This window comes from Pristiophorus japonicus, chromosome 9 (genome assembly GCF_044704955.1).
Source record: "Pristiophorus japonicus isolate sPriJap1 chromosome 9, sPriJap1.hap1, whole genome shotgun sequence".
Classification (NCBI taxonomy): Eukaryota; Metazoa; Chordata; class Chondrichthyes; family Pristiophoridae; genus Pristiophorus; species Pristiophorus japonicus.
The window spans coordinates 209,925,472-209,944,298 of NC_091985.1; the positions used below are offsets into that span (position 1 = coordinate 209,925,472).

Sequence of the window (18,827 nt, forward strand, 5' to 3'; positions counted from 1 at the left end):
GTCCTTCATATCAATTTTATCAAGGTCCCTCATAATTTTATACACCTCAATTAGGTCTCCCCTCATCCTTCTGTAGTCCAAATAAAACCACAGCCTATCCAATCTTCCTTTATAGCTAAATTTCTCCAGTCCATACAACATCCTCATAATTCTCCTCTGTACCCTTTATAGTGTAATAGAAACATAGAAAATAGGTGCTGGAGTAGGCCATTCGGCCCTTCTAGCCTGCACCGCCATTCAATGAGTTCATGGCTGAACATTCAACTTCAGTACCCCATTCCTGCTTTCTCGCCATACCCCTTGATCCCCTAGTTGTAAGGACCTCATCTAATCACATCTTTCCTGTAATGTGGTGACCAGAACTGCACGCAGTACTCCAGCCGTGGCCTAACCAGTGTTTTACACAGTGCTGGAAGGTGGAATTAGGTTGGGTAGCTCTTTTTCGACCAACACGGACACAAGGGGCCAAATGACCTCCTTCTGTGTCGTAATTTTTTATGATTGTATGAGTAAGATTATGAAAGGGTTTGATAGGGTAGGTGTAGAGAAAATGCTTCTACTTGTGGGGGAGACCAGAGCTCGAGACCATGAATTTCTATAGTCCCTTTAACATAGTGAAACGTTGTAAGGCACTTCACAGGAGCATTGTGAGATAATAGAGCCGCATAAGTAGAAATTCGTGTAAATGATCAAAAGCTTGGTCAAAGAGGTAGGTTTTAAGGAGCATCTTGAAGGAGGAAAGAGAGGTAGAGAGAGGTGAAGAGGTTTAGGCAGGGAGTTCCAGAGCTTGGGGCCTAGGCAACAGAAGGCACGGCCACCAATAGTTGAGCAATTATAATCAGGGATGCTCAAGAAGGCAGAATTAGAGGAACACAGATATCTCAGGGGGTTGTGAGGTTGATTACAGAGATAGGGAGGGTCGAGGCCATGGAAGGATTTGAAAATAAGGATGAGAATTTTGAAATCGAGGCACTGTTTAACCGAAAACCAATGTAGGTCAGCGAGCACAGGGGTGATGAGTGAACGGGACTTGGAGAGAGTTAGGAAAGGGGCAGCTGAATTTTGGATCATAGAAATTTACAGCATGGAAGGCCATTTTGACCCATTGCGTCCACGCCAGTCGACAACAGGAAACAGGTCCTTCATATCAACTTTATCTAGGCCCCTTATAATTTTATACACCTCAATCAGGTCTCCTATTAATCCTCTGTTACTTCATCAAAGAACTCAATAAGGTTAGTCAGACACAATTTGCCTTTAACAAATCCATATTGGCTGCCCCTTATTAATCCATGCTTCTCCAAGTGAGAATTAATTTTGTCCTTGACAAAGGTCTCTAGTCATTCACGCACCACTTACGTTAGAGTGATTAACCTGTAGTTACCAGATTTAGCCCTCTCGCCTTTTATAAACAGGGATGTAATATTTGTAATCCTCCAGTTCTCTGCCATCACTCCCATTCATCCACTTCAATCTTTCCTCCTCATGAGAATATGCTTGGTTTGTACCCGGTGTCAAATTTTGTTTAATAATGCTCCCGTGAAGCACGTTGGGACGTTTAAGATACTGTATAAATACAAGTTGTTGTTGTCTGAACTGACAATACATTGCGCAGAAGTAAAATATAGTATTTTTAGTCCGAAATATTAAATATTTTGTCCACAAAAGCACGGGGCATGTATGCTTTTATTCATGAATTTAAAAAGTCTATATTAAAATCTGAGCAGGTGGGTTGTGAGCCCAAGAGCCTTGTGTCCAATAAGGACAATAAATGCCCCCAGCCTCCCCTGGCCCTGATGGCCGCCGGGGTGGCAGCTCCCGGGGGAGCTCCTCTGCTGAATAACTTTATCCCTTGCCGTCTGTTGCCATCCGACACCCTTTCTCCCCCAATCTCCCCGCTTTAAGCTCTCCCTGGCCCTTATAGGGGACACATTTCTTACCGCTTAAGCACAAATCCATGCTGCAAGGGCAGTTACCTGAGTATACTGCCCATCCCCCAAACATGCCTGTTCTTCACCTCCATCAGTGAGTGCAAGATCCCCACCTCCATCAGCGAGTGCAGGATCCCCACCTCCATCAGTGAGTGCAGGATCTCCACCTCCATCAGTGAGTGCGGGATCCCCACCTCCATCAGTGAGTGCGGGATCTCCACCTCCATCAGTGAGTGCCGGATCCCCACCTCCATCAGTGAGTGCGGGATCCCCACCTCCATCAGTGAGTGCGGGATCCCCAACTCCATCAGTGAGTGCAGGATCCCCACCTCCATCAGTGAGTGCAGGATCCCCACCTCCATCCGTGAGTGCAGGATCTCCACCTCCATCAGTGAGTGCGGGATCCCCACCTCCATCAGTGAGTGCGGGATCCCCAACTCCATCAGTGAGTGCAGGATCCCCACCTCCATCAGTGAGTGCAGGATCCCCACCTCCATCCGTGAGTGCAGGATCCCCACCTCCATCAGTGAGTGCAGGATCAATCAGTGAGTGCGGGATCTCCACCTCTATCAGTGAGTGCGGGATCCCCAACTCCACCAGTGAGTGCGGGATCTCCACCTCCATCAGTGAGTGCAGGATCCCCACCTCCATCAGTGAGCGCAGGATCAATCAGTGAGTGCGGGATCTCCACCTCCATCAGTGAGTGCGGGATCCCCAACTCCATCAGTGAGTGCGGGATCCCCAACTCCATCAGTGAGTGCAGGATCCCCACCTCCATCAGTGAGTGCAGGATCCCCACCTCCATCAGTGAGTGCAGGATCCCCACCTCCATCAGTGAGTGCAGGATCAATCAGTGAGTGCGGGATCTCCACCTCCATCAGTGAGTGCAGGATCCCCACCTCCATCAGTGAGTGCGGGATCTCCACCTCCATCAGTGAGTGCGGGATCCCCACCTCCATCAGTGAGTGCGGGATCCGCACCTCCACCAGTGAGTGCAGGATCTCCACCTCCATCAGTGAGTGCAGGATCTCCACCTCCATCAGTGAGTGCAGGATCTCCACCTCCATCAGTGAGTGCGGGATCTCCACCTCCATCAGTGAGTGCAGGATCTCCACCTCCATCAGTGAGTGCAGGATCTCCACCTCCATCAGTGAGTGCAGGATCCCCACCTCCATCAGTGAGTGCGGGATCTCCACCTCCATCAGTGAGTGCGGGATCCCCACCTCCATCAGTGAGTGCGGGATCACCACCTCCATCAGTGAGTGCAGGATCTCCACTGGAACCCATCTTTAACCCGCCGCACTTTCCTGCTGCCCAGCCCGCGCTCCTCCGCCAGTAGTGGCCGACCCAGCGACTCCTTGCGGACACCATCAGCGTCCGGGGAGCTCCCGCCCAACTCCCAGCGGACCACTGCACTGCTCCAGGTGGTCCCCGGGATCTCAGCGGCCGGCGGTGAGCCTTTGACCAACTGCCAAAGCCGCTTTGGGCCGAGCTCCCGCACGAGCCCTTCCTCCGGCCGCGTCCTGACCAACGGACGGTCCAACTCGCGCCCTGCGGCTCAACCAATCAGCGGTGCAAGTCCCGTCCCTCGGGCTCTCCGATTGGCTGGAGGTCACGCCACCGGCTCGTCCTCCAGCCCCTACCTGTTCGCTCCCCATTGGACGGAAACTCCTCCAGCCCCGCCCTACTCGCTCCCCATTGGTCGGAAGCTCCCGTCAATCAGGCTGTGCATCTTTGTCACGTGTCCCTTCAGCCCGCTCTGCCAAACTGACCAAGCACAGCGCGGGGCCCAGATCGACGGACTCAGGTTTGTATTTCCCTTTATTCTCTCCCGATCCCCACGCGCGTTTCTCGACCCAATCCGAGTGGAGAAAACTCACTGCGCGTCACCGATCGCGGCTCTGTAACGGACACAAACGCCTTTTCCCGGAAGGCTCAGCGCCAAGTCCGCACCACAGCATCCAAGCGAACTGGCGCAACACCGAGTATGGCGGGGCGGGTGATGTCCTCTGGGCATGCGCGGTTATTACCGAGGGTGACCGAGAGGGGGCGTTGTGGCACACGCAGTGCCGCGTACGCATGCGCGGACTCTCGCTGTCAATCACCATCAGGCAGCGCGGCTGCTGGTGAGACCTGTGACATCATAGAGTCAGAGTCAGAGCCAGTGACATCACAGAAGGAGGCCATTCGGCCCATTGTGTCCCTGCGGCCGACACAGAGCGATCCTGCAAGGCTGTGTCATTGCACCAACGCTCTTCTCAATCTTCCTCTCTGCAATGCTTCATCTCGCCTGCTGGAGTGGAGCTAATCTACAGGACAAGCGGGAAATTGGTTAACCTCCGATGTCTCCAGTCCAGATCCAAGGTTGTTCCAATCTCTGTCATTGAATTACAGTATGCAGACGTCGCTTGAGTTTGCGCACACTCGGAGTCCGAACTCCAAACCATCGTTGACACCTTCACTGAAGCGTAAAGAAGAACATAAGAACTTGGAGCAGGAGTCAGCCATTTGACCCCTCGAGCCTGCTCCACCATTTAATAAGATCATGGCTGATCTGATCCTGGGCTCAGCTCCACTTCCCTGCCTGCTACCTATAACCCTTCACTCCCTTACCGCTAAAAAATCTGTATCTCCACCTTAAATGTAAGTACATAAGAAATAGGAGCAGGAGAAGGCCATATGGCCCCTCGAGCCTGCTCCACCGTTTAATACGATCATGGCTGATCCGATCATGGACTCAGCTCCACTTCCCTGCCCGCTCCCCATAACCCCTTATCGTTTAAGAAACTGTCTATTTCTGTCTTAAATATATTCAATATCCCAGCTTCCACAACTTTCTCAGAGCGCAGATTCCACAGATCCACAACCCTCAGAAGAAATTTCTCCTCATCTCAGTTTAAATGAGAGGCCCCTTATTCTAAGATTATGCCCTCTAGTTCTAGTCTCCCCTATCAGTGGAAACATCCCCTCTGCATTCACCTTGTCAAGACCCCTCAAAATCTTATACGTTTCGATAAGATCACCTCTCTTCTTTAGAATTCTAAAGAATAGAGGCCCAACTCATCAGTCAAACCCCTCATCTCCGGAATCAACCTTATGAATCTTCTCTGAACTGCCTCCAAAGCAAGTATATCTTTTCATAAATATGGAAACCAAAACTGCCGCAGTATTCCAGGTGTAGCCTCATCAATACCCTGTACAACTGTAGCAAGGCTTCCCTGCTTTTATACTCCATTCCCTTTGCAACAAAGGCCAAGATTCCATTGGCCTACCTGATCACTTGCTGTACCTGCATACTAACCTTTTGTGTTTCATGCACAAGTACCCCAGCTCCCGCTGTACTGCAACACTTGGCAATCTTTCTCCATTTAAATAATAACTTGCTCTTTGATTTTATTCTGCCAAAGTGCATGACCTCACAATTTCCAACATTATACTCCATCTGCCAAATTTTTGCCCACTCATTTAGCCTATCTATGTCCTTTTGCAGATTTTTTGTGTCCTCACACATCGCTTTCCCTCCCATCTTTATATCGTCAGCAAACTTGGCTTCGTTACACTCGGTCCCTTCCTCCAAGTCGTTAATATACATTGTAAATAGTTGGGGTCCCAGCACTGATCCCTGCGGAATCCCACTGGTTACTGATTGCCAACCCGAGAATGAACCATTAATCCCTACTCTCTGCTTTATGTTCGTTAGCCAATCCTCTATCCATGCTAATATATTACCCCTAACCCTGTGAACTTTTATCTTGTGCAGTAACCTTTTATGTGGCACCTTGTCAAATGCCTTCTGGAAGTCCAAATACACCACATCCACTGGTTCCCCTTTATCCGCCCTGTTCATTACATTCTCAAAGAATTCTAGCAAATTTGTCAAACATGATTTCCCCTTCATATATCCATGCTGACTCTGCCTGACCGAATTTTGCTTTTCCAAAACTCCTGCTACTGCTTCTTTAATAATGGACTCCAACATCTTCCAAAGCATAGATGTTAGGCTAACTGGTCTATCGTTTCCTGCTTTTTGTCTGCTTCCTTTTTTAAACAGGGGCGCTACATTTGCAGTTTTCCAATCTGCTAGGACCTCCCCAGAATCCAGGGATGCATCCACTATCCCTGCCGCTACTTCTTTTCAGATCCTAGGGTGCAAGCCATCAGGTCCAGGGGATTTATCCGCCTTTAGTCCCATTATCTTACTGAGTACCACCTCCTTAGTGATTGTGATTGTGTTAAGTTCCTCGCCCCCCCCCCGCCCCATAGTCCCTTGACTATCCACTGTTGGAATATTGTTAGTGTCCTCTACCGTAAAGACTGATACAAAATATTTGTTCAGAGTTTCTGCCATCTCCATGTTCCCCATTACTAATTCCCTGGTCTCATCCTCTAAGGGACAAACATTTACTCTAGCCATTCTTTTCCTTTTTATATACCAATAGAAACTCTTGCTATCAGTTTTTATATTTTGTGCTAGTTTACTTTCATAGTCTAACTTCCCTTAATCATTTTTTTAGTCACTCTTTGTTGGCTTTTAAACGCTTCCCAATCTTCTGTCCTCCCACTAGTTTTGGCCTCTTTGTATGCCCTTGTTTTTAATTGGATACCATCCTTTATTTCTTTACTTAACCACGGATGGCTATCTTTTCTCTTACACCCATTTCTCCTCACTGGAATATATTTTTCTTGAGAGTTGTGAAATATCTCCTTAAATGTACGCCACTGTTCGTCAACCGTCCTACGCGTTAATCTATTTTCCCAGTCCACTTTAGCCAACTCTGCCCTCATACCTTCATATTCTCCTGTATTTAAGCTTAGTACACTGGTTAGAGATCCAACTTTTTCACCCTCCATCTGAATTTGAAATTCAATCATGCTATGATCACTCATTCCAAGGGGATTGTTTATTAATTCTGTCTCATTACACAGGACCAGATCTAAGATAGCCAGCCCCCTGGTTGGTTCTGTCACATACTGCTCAAGGAACCTGTCCCTTATGCACTCTATGAACTCTTCCTCAAGGCTACCCTGCCCAATTTGAATTGCCGAATCAATATGGAGGTTAAAATCTGCCATGATTATTGCTGTTCCCTTTTTACAAGCCCTCTCTATTTCCTGGTTTATACTCCGACCAACAGAGTTGCTACTGTTAGAGGGCTTATAGATTACGCCCACCAGTGATTTTTCCCTTTATTATTTCTTATCTCCACCAAAACTGTTTCAACATCCTGATCATTTGAGCCAATATCGTTTCTCACTATTGTAGTGATTCTTCCTTTATCAATGGAGCTACCCCACCTCCTCTTCCTTTTTGTCTGTCCTTCCTGATTGTCAAGTACCCCTGAATATTTAATTCCCAGTCCTGGTCACCTTGCAACCATGTCTCTGGACTGGCTTTCAGATCATACCCATTTATTTCAATTTGTGCCGTCAACTCATCTATTTTGTTACAAATGCTGCGTGAATTTAGACAAAGTGCCTTTAAATTTGTTTTTTTACCCTTTTTTCCTGCTTGTTTCCTCTCTCCTTCAAACTCACTTTCCACATTTTTGCTTTCTAATTCCAGCTTTACTCCCCTCCCTACTGAATCTATTTTAAGGTTCCCATCCCCCTGCCAAGCTAGTTTAAAACCTCCCCAATAACACTAGCAAACCTCCCCACGAGGATATTGGTCCCGGCTCTGTTAAGGTGTAATCCATCCGGCTTGTACAGATCCTACCTCCCCCAGAAACGGTCCCAATGCCTCAGGAATCTAAAGCCCTCCCGCCTGCACCATCTCTCCAGCCACCTATTTATCTGCTCTATCTTCCTATTTCTGTTCTCACTAGCTCGTGGCACTGGGATTAATCTGCAGATTACTACCTTTGAGGTCCTGCTTTTTAATCTCTCTCCTAGCTCCCTAAACTCTGCCTGCAGGACCTCATTCCTCTTCCTACCTATGTCATTGGTACCGATATGACCACAACCTCTGGCTCTTCGCCCTCTTCCCCCCCCAGAATGACCTGCAGCCGCTCAAAGACATCCTTGACCCTGGCACCAGGGAGGCAACATCCCATCCTGGAGTCACGTCTGCAGCCGTGGAAACGCCTGTCTGCTCCCTTGACTACCGAATCCCCTACCACTATCGCTCTTCCATTCTTCTTCCTCCCCCCCCCCCCCCCCCCCGTGCAGCTGAGCAACCTGTGGTGCCGTGGATTTAGCTCTGGCTGCACTCCCCAGAGCCACCATTGCCCTCACCGGTGCTCAGAACAGAATACCGGTTGGAGAGCGAGATGGACTCCTCAGGGGATTCCTGCCCTGCCTGCCTAGTCTTCCTCTTCTGTCCAGGGGTCACCCACTCCCTGTCTGCCTGCACACTCTTAAGCTGCAGGGTGACCACCTCCTGAAATGTGCTATCCACGTTGCTCTCAGTCGCGCGGATGCACCAAGGTGATTCCAGCTGCCGCTCAAGCTCCAAAACACGGAGCTTGAGTTGGTGCAGCTGGAGAAACCACCTGCACACGTGATCGTCCCAGCTGTGTGAAGCATCCAGGATTTCCCACATGCCACAGGATGTGCAATCCACGGGACTGAGCTGCCCTGCCATCCCTCTAGTTACACTCGCAACTATCAAGTAGAACTAAACTCTAAACCACACACCCAGCCACTACTCAGCAAACAGCCAATTTAATTAACTGGTTCTCCTTAGATAATAATGATAACTTATATATTTAATTGCAGTTCCTAACCTACAACAATGCAAAAGGTTCTTTAAAGAAAAGAAAAAATACTCACCAATCCACCAGCCAATCACTTACTTGCTTGGCTGTGACGTCACACTTCGATTTTGATTTCTTTTACTTTCTGTCCCTGCTGCAGCTCCCCCGCCCGCTCAGGTCTCGCGATGCTGGCCTCCTCCCGATCGGCCGCTGCTGCAAGCTGCCGCTGCCCTTTGCACTCCTGCACCCGCTCAGGTCTCGCGATGCTGGCCTCCCGATCGGCCGCTGCTCCAAGCTGCTGCCGCCGCCCTTTGTACTCCCCCGCCCGTTCAGGTCTCGCGATGCTGGCCTCCTCCGAACGGCCGCTGCTCCAAGCTGCCGCTGCCCTTTGCACTCCTGCACCCGCTCAGGTCTCGCGATGCTGGCCTCCTCCCGATCGGCCGCTGCTCCAAGCTGCCGCCGCCCTTTGTACTCCTGCACCCGCTCAGGTCTCGCGATGCTGGCCTCCTCCCGATCGGCCGCTGCCCTTTGTATTCCCCGCCCGCTCAGGTCTCGCGATGCTGGCCTCCTCCCGACATGCTCAATGACCCAGCCTCCACAGCTCTCTGGGGCAGAGAATTCCACAGATTTACGACTCACTGAGAGAAGAAATTTCCTCTCATCTCAGTTCTAAATGGGCGACCCCTTATTCTGAAACTAAAGCCCCTCGTTCTGGATTCCCCCATGAGTGGAAACATCCTCTCTGCATCTATGAGAGTCTGGGCCTTACATTAAACATCCATAAGACAAAGGTCTTCTACCAACCTGCCCCCGCCACAAACCACTGCTCCCCCGAGATTATCACGATCCACGACAAGACCTTGGACAATTTGGACCACTTTCGATACCTCGGGAGTCTACTGTCAGCAAGGCCAGATATCAATGGTGAAGTCCTACACCACCTTCATTGTGCCAGTGCAGCCTTCGGTCGCCTGACATAAAGAGTGTTCGAACAACATGATCTCAAACTTGGCACCAAGCTCATGGTCTACAGAGCAGTAGTGATACCCGCCCTCCTATATGCTTCAGAGTCATGGACTATGTACAGTAGACACCTCAAGGCACTGAAGAAGTACCACCAACGCTGCCTCTGCAAAATACTGCAAATCCATTGGCAGGATAGGCGCACCATCGTCAGTGTTCTCTCTCAGGCCAATGTCCCCAACATCGAGGCATTGACCATTGCTTGATCAGCTCCGATGGATGGGCCACATTGTCCGCATAACCGATACAAAACTCCCGAATCAAGCACTCTACGGCAAGTGAGTCCCAGGAAGAAAAAGAAAGTGATTCAAGGACACCCTCAAAGCCTCCTTGAAAAAATGAAACATCCCCACCGACTCTTGGGAATCTCAGGCCCAAGGACACGCAAAGTGGAGGAGAAGCATTCGAGAAGGCCGAACCCTAACCCTTTGTCATGAGCACATGGAAGCCAAATACAAACAGTGGAAGGAGCGTGCGACAAACTAAGCACCCCACCCACCCGTCCCTTCAACCAACACCTGCCCCACCTGTGACAGAGACTGGAGATCCCACATAGGACTCATTAGTCACCTTAGAACTCGTATTGGTGTGGGGCAAGTCTTCCTCGACTCCGGGAGGCTGCCTAAGAAGAAGAATTTCCAGCTCTTGGTCACTAGCCTTGTAGGTTACAGCACTTCAAAAGAAACAACGACTTACATTTATATAGCACCTTTCACCAGATGTCTCAAAGCCCTTTACAGAGAATTAAGTACTTTTGGAGTTTAGTCACTGTTGTAATGTGGGAAACGCGGCAGCCAGTTTGCGCACAGCAAGCTCCCACAAACAGCAATGTGATAATGACCAGATAATCTGTTTTTGTTATGTTGATTGAGGGATAAATATTTGCCAGGACATTGGGGATAACTCTTTAAGTAGTGCAATGGGATCTTTTACGTCCACTTGAAAGAGCAGAGGGGACCTCAGTTTAACGTCTCATCTGAAAGACGGCACCTCCGACAGTGCAGCACTCCCTCAGCACTGCACTGGAGTGTCAGTCTAGATTTATGTGCTCAAGTCCCTGGAGTGGGACTTGAACCCACAACCTTCTGACTCAGATGCGAGTGTGCTACCCAATAAGCCAAAGCTGACCGCTCTTCGAAGGGAAATAGGTCCTCCCGATCCACTCTATCGAGGCCCTTCATAATTTTATACACCTTTAAACCTTCTACCAATTACTTTAAAGCTATGCTCCCCAGTTATTGACCCCTGTGCGAAGGGAAATGAGTCCTTCCTATCCACTCTATCTAGGCCCCTCAAGTGCCTATCTAGGCCCCTCAAGTACATATCCAGGTACATTTAAATGCTATGAGGGTTTCTGCCTCTATCACCCTTTCAGACTCACTTCTCAAATCCCCTCTAAACCTTTGATTAATTACATAGAAACATAGAAAATAGATGCAGGAGTAGGCCATTCGGCCCTTTGAGCCTGCACCACCATTCAATATGATCATGGCTGATCATGCAACTTCAGTACCCAATTCCTGCTTTCTCTCCATACCCCTTGATCCCTTTAGCCGTAAGGGCCACATCTAACTCCCTTTAGAATATATCGAACGAACTGGCCTCAACAATTTTCTGTGGTAGAGAATGCCACAGGTTCGCAATTCTCTGAGTGAAGAAGTTTCTTCTCATCTCGGTCCTAAATGGCTTACCCCTTATCCTTAGACTGTGACCTCTGGTTCTGCACATCTCCAACATTGGGAACATTCTTCCTGCATCTAACCTGTCCAATCCCGTCAGAATTGTATATGTTTCTGTGAGATCCCATCTCATTCTTCTAAATTCCAGTGAATATAAACCTAGTCGATCCAGCCTTTCTTCATATGTCAGCCCTGTCATCCCAGGAATCAGTCTGGTGAACCTTCGCTGCACTCCCTCAATAGCAAGAATGTCCTTCCTCAGATTAGGAGACCAAAACTGTACACAATATTCAAGGTGTGGCCTCACCAACATCCTGTACAACTGCAGTAAGACCTCCTGCTCCTATACTCAAATCCTCTTGCTATGAAGGCCAACATGCCATTTGCTTTCTTAACCGCCTGCTGTACCTGCATGCCAACATTCAATGACTGATGTACTATGACACCTAGGTCTCATTGCAGCTCCCGTTTTCCTAATCTGTCACCATTCAGATAATATTCTGCCTTCCTGTTTTTGCCACCAAAGTGGATAACCTCACATTTATCTACATTATACTGCATCTGCCATGCATTTGCCCACTCACCTAACCTGTCCAGGTTACCCTGCAGCCTCTTAGCATCCTCCTCACAGCTCACACTGCCACCTAGTTTAGTGTCATTTGCAAACTTGGAGATATTACACTCCATTCCTTCGTCTAAATCATTAATGTATATTGTAAGTAGCTGGGGTCCCAGCACTGAACCTTGCGGTACCCCACTAGTCAGTGCCTGCCATTCTGAAAAGGACCCATTTACTCCTACTCTTTGCTTCCTGTCTGCCAACCAGTTCTCAATCCACATCAGCACATTACCCCCAATCCCATGTGCTTTAACTTTGCACATTAATCTCTTGTGTGGGACCTTGTCGAAAGCCGTCTGAAAGTCCAAATACACATCAACTGGTTCTCTCTTGTCCACTCTACTGGAAACATCCTCAAAAAATTCCAGCAGATTTGTCAAGCATGATTTCCCTTTCACAATTCCATGCTGACTTGGACCTATCATGTCACCTCTTTCCAAATGTGCTGCTATGACATCCTTAATAATTGATTCCATCATTTTACCCACTACCGATGTCAGGCTGACCGGTCTATAATTCCCTGTTTTCTGTCTCCCTCCTTTTTAAAAAAGTGGGGTTATATTGGCTACCCTCCACTCCATAGGAACTGATCCAGAGTCAATGAAATGTTGGAAAATGACTGTCAATGCATCCGTTATTTCCAAGGCCACCTTCTTAAGTACTCTGGGATGCAGTCCATCAGGCCCTGGGGATTTATCGGCCTTCAATCCCATCAATTTCCCCAACACAATTTCCCGACTAATAAGGATTTCCCTCAGTTCCTCCTTACTAGACCCTCTGACCCCTTTTATATCCGGAAAGTTGTTTGTGTCCTCTTTAGTGAATACCAAACCAAAGTACTTGTTCAATTGGTCTGCCATTTCTTTGTTCCCCGTTATGACTTCCCCTGATTCTGACTGCAGGGGACCTATGTTTGTCTTTACTAACCTTTTTCTCTTTACATATCTGTAGAAGCTTTTGCAGTCCGTCTTAATGTTCCTTGCAAGCTTCCTCTCGTACTCTATTTTCCCTGCCCTAATCAAACCCTTTGTCCTCCTCTGCTGAGTTCAAAATTTCTCCCAGTCCCCGGGTTCGCTGCTATTTCTGGCCAATTTGTATGCCACTTCCTTGGCTTTAATACTATCCCTGATTTCCCTTGATAGCCACGGTTGAGCCATCTTCCCTTTTTTATTTTTACGCCAGACAGGGATGTACAATTGTTGTCGTTCATCCATGCGGTCTCTAAATTTCTGCCATTGTCCATCCACTATCAACCCCTTAAGTATCATTCGCCAATCTATCCTAGCCAATTCACGCCTCATACCTTCAAAGTTACCCTTCTTTCTGTTCTGGACCATGGTCTCTGAATTAACTGTTTCATTCTCCATCCTAATGTAGAATTCCACCATATTATGGTCACTCTTCCCCAAGGGGCCTTGCACAACGAGATTACTAATTCATCTAGCAGCGTAATGTCGGCGAGTGGTGATTGATTGCCCTGGGAACCAACAGGAAGAGAGGTCAGAGGTCAGAGGCCGGAGGGCCCCGGGAGCAGCGTGTTCTGCAACCAATCGCGGTGCTTGAGGGGTGGATCCTGAGTCGGCCTGTCAGGTGAGTCAGTGAGAACCCCTGTTAAACAATTCATTTTTAAAAAGTTAAATCAAGATTTATTTTGTCAACCAAACAGTTTAACATTTGTCAGTATTTTGTTTTCCTGGAGTTCCTATTATAAGTTTCAGACACTTCATTGCCATGTGGACCAAGTGTTTGAAGATCATTCAATTCCCTCTCTACATGTCACTGTTAGTTAAAGGGACAGAGATTGATTTCCTCTCATTGTACATCTGTCGTAGTTAAAGTAACATCCTTCCTGTTAGTGAGTCACAGTCTGCACTGGGGGAGACGGCTGGTGGCTTCAGCTTTTAAAATTCTCATCCTCTTGTTCAAATCCCTCCAAGGCCTCGCCCCTCCCTATCTCTGTAACCTCCTCCAGCCCACCAACCCTCTTAATAAGGAGGAACCATTTTCAGTGTCAGAAGGGTCGGAAACCAGAGGGACAGATTTAAGGTGTTTGGCCAATGAACCAAATGCTACATGAGGGGACAAATTAAGCGGTGAGATGTTATGACCTGGAACGCACTGCCTGAAAGGGTGGTGGAAGCAGATTCACCAGTAGCTTCTTTAGGTGACTCTTTGTGCTCATTGAGGTGATGGAGGTTAGTGCCGGGCAACAGGACATTTTATAAGAACAGAAGAATTAGGAGCAGGAGGAGGCCATACCACCCCTCGAGCCTGCTACGCCATTCAATAGGATCATAGCTTATCTTAAACTTTTTATCAGTCAGAGCATCTCATGTCACCCTCTGGGATTCCTGGGGCAGGGACAGTCTAATTTACATACAGAATATAGCTCCATCGACACTTCCCTGAGAGTGTTTGATGGGACAGTGTAGCGTGAGCTTTACTCTGTATCTAACCCGTGCTGTACCTGCCCTGGGAGTGTTTGATGGGACACTATAGAGGGAGCTTTACTCTGTATCTAACCCATGCTGTACCTGACTGGAGAGTGTTTCAGGCAGACACTTGGTGCTCAGAATACCCCATTCCCCAGCACTGACATCCATCACCTCCATGAGAACATAATTTAACTGTAACTAAAAGATAAGAGAAACCCATAAGTTCCTCCTCCGGACACAGATCCAGAGGGACAGTGAGTGTCCCGAACATTGTTGTACAGTGTGCTCGATAGTTCCTCCCTGGGTCTAAGCCTTTTGGTGATGATTTGAATTTGATGCCCTCGAGTTACTGACTCGCTGACTGGTGGAAATAGTTTATCCTCATTTACCTGATCAAATTCTGACCACTTCCTTCAGATCTCCAATTACCCTTTGTTCGAATGAAAAGAGACCCAGTTTCTCCAATCTCCCCTGATAACTAAAGGCTCTTGTCCCTGGTATCATCTCAGTGAATTTCTCTGCACCTCTCCATGGCCTCGACATCCTTCCTGGTGTAAGATCCCCAAGACCTGACACAATATTCGAACTGCATCCTAACCAATGATTTGTACAGGTTTACATAGAAACATAGAAATTAGGTGCAGGAGTAGGCCATTTGGCCCCTCGAGCCTGCACCACCATTCAATAAGATCACGGCTGATCATTTAACCTCAGTACCCCTTTCCTGCTTTCACTCCATACCCCTTGATCCCTTTGGCCGTAAGGGCCATATCTATCTCCCTTTTGAATATATCTAATGAACTGGCATCAAAAACTCTGTGCGGTAGAGAATTCCACAGGTTAACCACTCTCTGGGATCAGGTTTCGGGCCCCGCCTGATTTCCATGCTTAAAACCGCGCCTAAAACTTACCTCGGTATTCTCCCCACTGCTGGAACATTCCAGGCACTTGGCGCAGCGCAGCACAAGCTGTGGGGGGGCGGAGCCAGGTCCCGGCGCTGCACACACTGCTGGGATCGCTGCACATGTGCGCTAGAGTGTGCGTGCATGTGCAGTAGCTCCAGGCAGCCCCCGTTCAGCTCCCGCTCTGCTCCACCGCCCTGCATGTCCTTGGTGGGGTCCGCCCGCCCGGCATCTTGCTCGGGGCGCGCCCCGCCTGAAGTCTTCGGCCCGACTTCCTTTCGTCGGCCGGGCCCGTTCAGCCTCCCCGCCCCCGCCACCGCCTCTCCTCCCCCGCCCCCGCCTCTCCTCCCCCGCCCCCGCCTCTCCTCCCCCGCCCCCGCCTCTCTGCACCTCTCCCCCCCTCCCTCTCCACCTCCCTCCCTCTCCTCTCCCCTCCCCTCCCTCTCCTCTCCCCCCTCCCCTCCCTCCCCCCTCCCTCTCCTCTTCTCCTCCCTCTCCTCTCCCCCTCCCTCCCCCGTCTCCTCTACCCCCTCACTCCCCCCTCTCCTCTCCCCGTCACTCCCCCCTCTCCTCTCCCCCCCCACCCGCCCTCTCCTCTCCGCCTCCCTCCCTCTCCTCCCCCCTCCCTCCCTCCCTCTCCTCCCCCCCTCCGCCCCTCCCTCTCCTCGCCCCCTCCCTCTCCTCTCCCCCCTCCCTCCCTCCCCCCTCCCTCTCCTCTCCCCGCACCCTCCCTCCCTCTCCCCCTCCTTCCCTCCCCTCTCCCCCGCCCTCCTTCCCTCCCCTCTCCCCCCTTCCCTCTCCCACTCCCCCCCTCTCCCCCCTCCCTCTCCCCCCCTCTCCCCCTCCTCACCCACCTCCCTCCCTCTCCCACCTCCCTCCCTCTCCTCTCCCACCTCCCTCCCTCTCCTCTCCCCCCTCCCTCCCTCTCCTCTCCCCCCTTCCTCCCTCTCCTCTCCCCCCTTCCTCCCTCTCCTCTCCCCCCTTCCTCCCTATCCTCTCCCCCTCCCTCCCTCTCTCTCCTCTCCCCCGACCCCTCTCTCCTCTCCCCCCTCCCTCTACTCTCCCCCTCTCCTCTCCCCCTCCTCTACGCCCCTCTCTCCCTCTCCTCTCCCCCCTCCCTCCCTCTCCTCTCCCCCCTCCCTCCCTCTCCTCTCCCCCCTCCCTCCACCTCCTCTGCCCCCTCCCTCCACCTCCTCTCCCCCCTCCCTCCACCTCCTCTCCCCCCTCCCTCCACCTCCTCTCCCCCCCTCCCTCCACCTCCTCTCCCCCCTCCCTCCCTCTCCTCATTCTCTCCCTCTTCTTCTCCCCATTCCCTCCCTCTTCTTCTCCCACCTCCCTCCCTCTCCTCTCCCCCTCCCTCCCTCTCCTCTCCCTCTCCCTCCATCTCGTCTCCCCCCCCTCCCTCCATCTCGTCTCTCCCCCTCCCTCCATCTCCTCTCCCCCTCACTCTCCTCTCCCCCTTCCTCCCTCTCCTCTCTCCCTCCCTCTCCTCGCCCACTCCCTCTCTCTCCTCGCCCCCTCCCTCTCCTCTCCTCGCCCCCTCCCTCTCCTCTCCCCCTCCCTCCCTCTCCTCTCCCCCCTCCCTCCCTCTCCTCTCCCCCCTCCCTCCCTCTCCTCTCCCCATCCCATCCCTCCCTTTCCTCGCCCTCTCCCTCCCTCTCCTCCTCTCCCCTCTCCCTCCCACTCCTCTCCCCCTCCCTCTCCTCTCCCCCCTCCCTCCCTCTCTCCCTCCCTCTCCTCTCATCTCCTCCCTCTCCTTTACCCCCTCCCTCCCTCCCTCCCTCTCCTCTCCCCCCTCCCTCTCCTCTCCCCCCTCCCTCCCTCTCCTCTCCCCCCTCCCTCCCTCTCCTCTCCCCCCTCCCACCCTCTCCTCTCCCCCCTCCCACCCTCTCCTCTCCCCCCTCCCTCCCTCTCCTCTCCCCATCCCTCCCTCTCCTCTCCCTCATCCCTCCCTCTCCTCTCCTCGCCCTCATCCCTCCCTCTCCTCTCCCCCATCCCTCCCTCTCCTCTCCCCCATCCCTCCCTCTCCTCTCCCCCATCCCTCCCTCTCCTCTCCCCCATCCCTCCCTCTCCTCTCCCCATCCCTCCCTCTCCTCTCCCTCATCCCTCCCACTCCTCTCCCCCATCCCTCCCACTCCTCTCCCCCATCCCTCCCCCCTTCCTCCCCCCACCCCTCTCTGTCAGAAACACAGAGGAACACTGACAGACAGAGAGAGAGAGAGAGAGACACGCGGGGCGGGGCGGGGGGGGGGGGGGGGGTGGGGGCGTCCCAGCACCCTGTTGGAGGGCTCCCGGTGCTGCAGTCGGTTAGTAGGAACTTAATTTTTTATTTATTGATTTTTAAAATTTATTTATTTATTTATTTATTTTGATTGATTTATTGGTTGATTTATTGATTTATTTATCATTTATTATTGATGATGGCTCTTTATTTGTAAAAGTGATGTGTTTCATGTTTGTAAACTCCCCCCCCCCCCCCCCCCCACCGCTCCCCCCATCTCTCATTCCTTACGCCTGATTTCTAAGTGTAGGCAAGGATTTTCTGAGCATACAAAAATCTACACTAACTCCATTCTAAGTTAGTTTGGAGTAAGTTTTCACTGCCTAAACTTGCAAAACAGGCGTAAGTGGCCGGATACGCGCGCTTTTGAAAAAAAAAGATCTGTTCTAAAATGAAACTGTTCTAACTGACTAGAACTGGAGCAAACTGAATGCTGAGAATTGCAATTTCTAAGATACTCCATTCTAAACTAGTTGCTCCACAAAAATAGGAGCAACTCAGGCCGAAACTTGACCCGTCTGGATGAAGAAGTTTCTTCTCATCTCGGTCCCAAATGGCTTATCCCTTATTCTTAGACTGTTGCCCCTGGTTCTGGAACTCCCCAGCAACGGGAACATTCTTCCTGCCTCTAACCTGTCCCATCCCGTCAGAATTTTATACGTTTCCAGGAGATCCCCTCTCATTCTTCTAAACTCCAATGGATACAAGCCCAGTTGATCCAGTCTCTCCTCATATGTCAGTCCTGCCATCCCGGGAATCAATCTGGTGAACATTTTCTGTACTACCTTAATAGCAAGACCATCCTTCCTCAGATTAGGAGACCAAAACTGAATCCTCTAGCTATGAAGGCCAACATGCCATTTGCCTTCTTCACCGCCTGCTGTACCTGCATGCCAAACTTCAATGAATGATGTACCATGACACCCAGGTCTCATTGCAACTCCCCTTTTCCTAATCTGTCAGCATTCAGATAATGTTCTGTCTTCCTGTTCTTGCCCCCAAAGTGGGTAACCTCACATTTATCCACATTATACTGCATTTGCCCACTCACCTAACCTGTCCAAGTCACCCTGCAGCCTCTTAGCATCCTCCTCACAGCTCGCACCGCCACTCAGCTTAGTGTCATCTGCAAACTTGGAGATATTACATTCAATTCCTTCATCTAAATCATTGATGTATATTGTAAATAGCTGGGGTCCCAGCACTGAACCCTGCGGCACCCCACTGGTCACTGCCTGCCATTCTGAAAAGGACCCGTTTAT

The 18,827-nt window shown here is 50.5% G+C and overlaps 1 protein-coding gene and 1 pseudogene across 1 annotated transcript in view; both read left to right on the plus strand.

The window, feature by feature from the left end:
• LOC139274102 (zinc finger protein 585A-like) overlaps positions 1 to 18,827 on the plus strand; it is a 76,307-nt pseudogene that overhangs the window by 37,924 nt on the left and 19,556 nt on the right.
• Positions 3,707 to 18,827, plus strand: part of LOC139273585 (EEF1A lysine methyltransferase 3-like) — a 63,519-nt gene continuing 48,398 nt past the window's right edge. The window contains exons 1-2 of the mRNA XM_070890533.1: positions 3,707 to 3,738; positions 13,325 to 13,537. The gene's annotated coding sequence lies outside the window, so the exon portion shown is untranslated. The remainder of the gene's footprint in view (positions 3,739 to 13,324; positions 13,538 to 18,827) is intronic.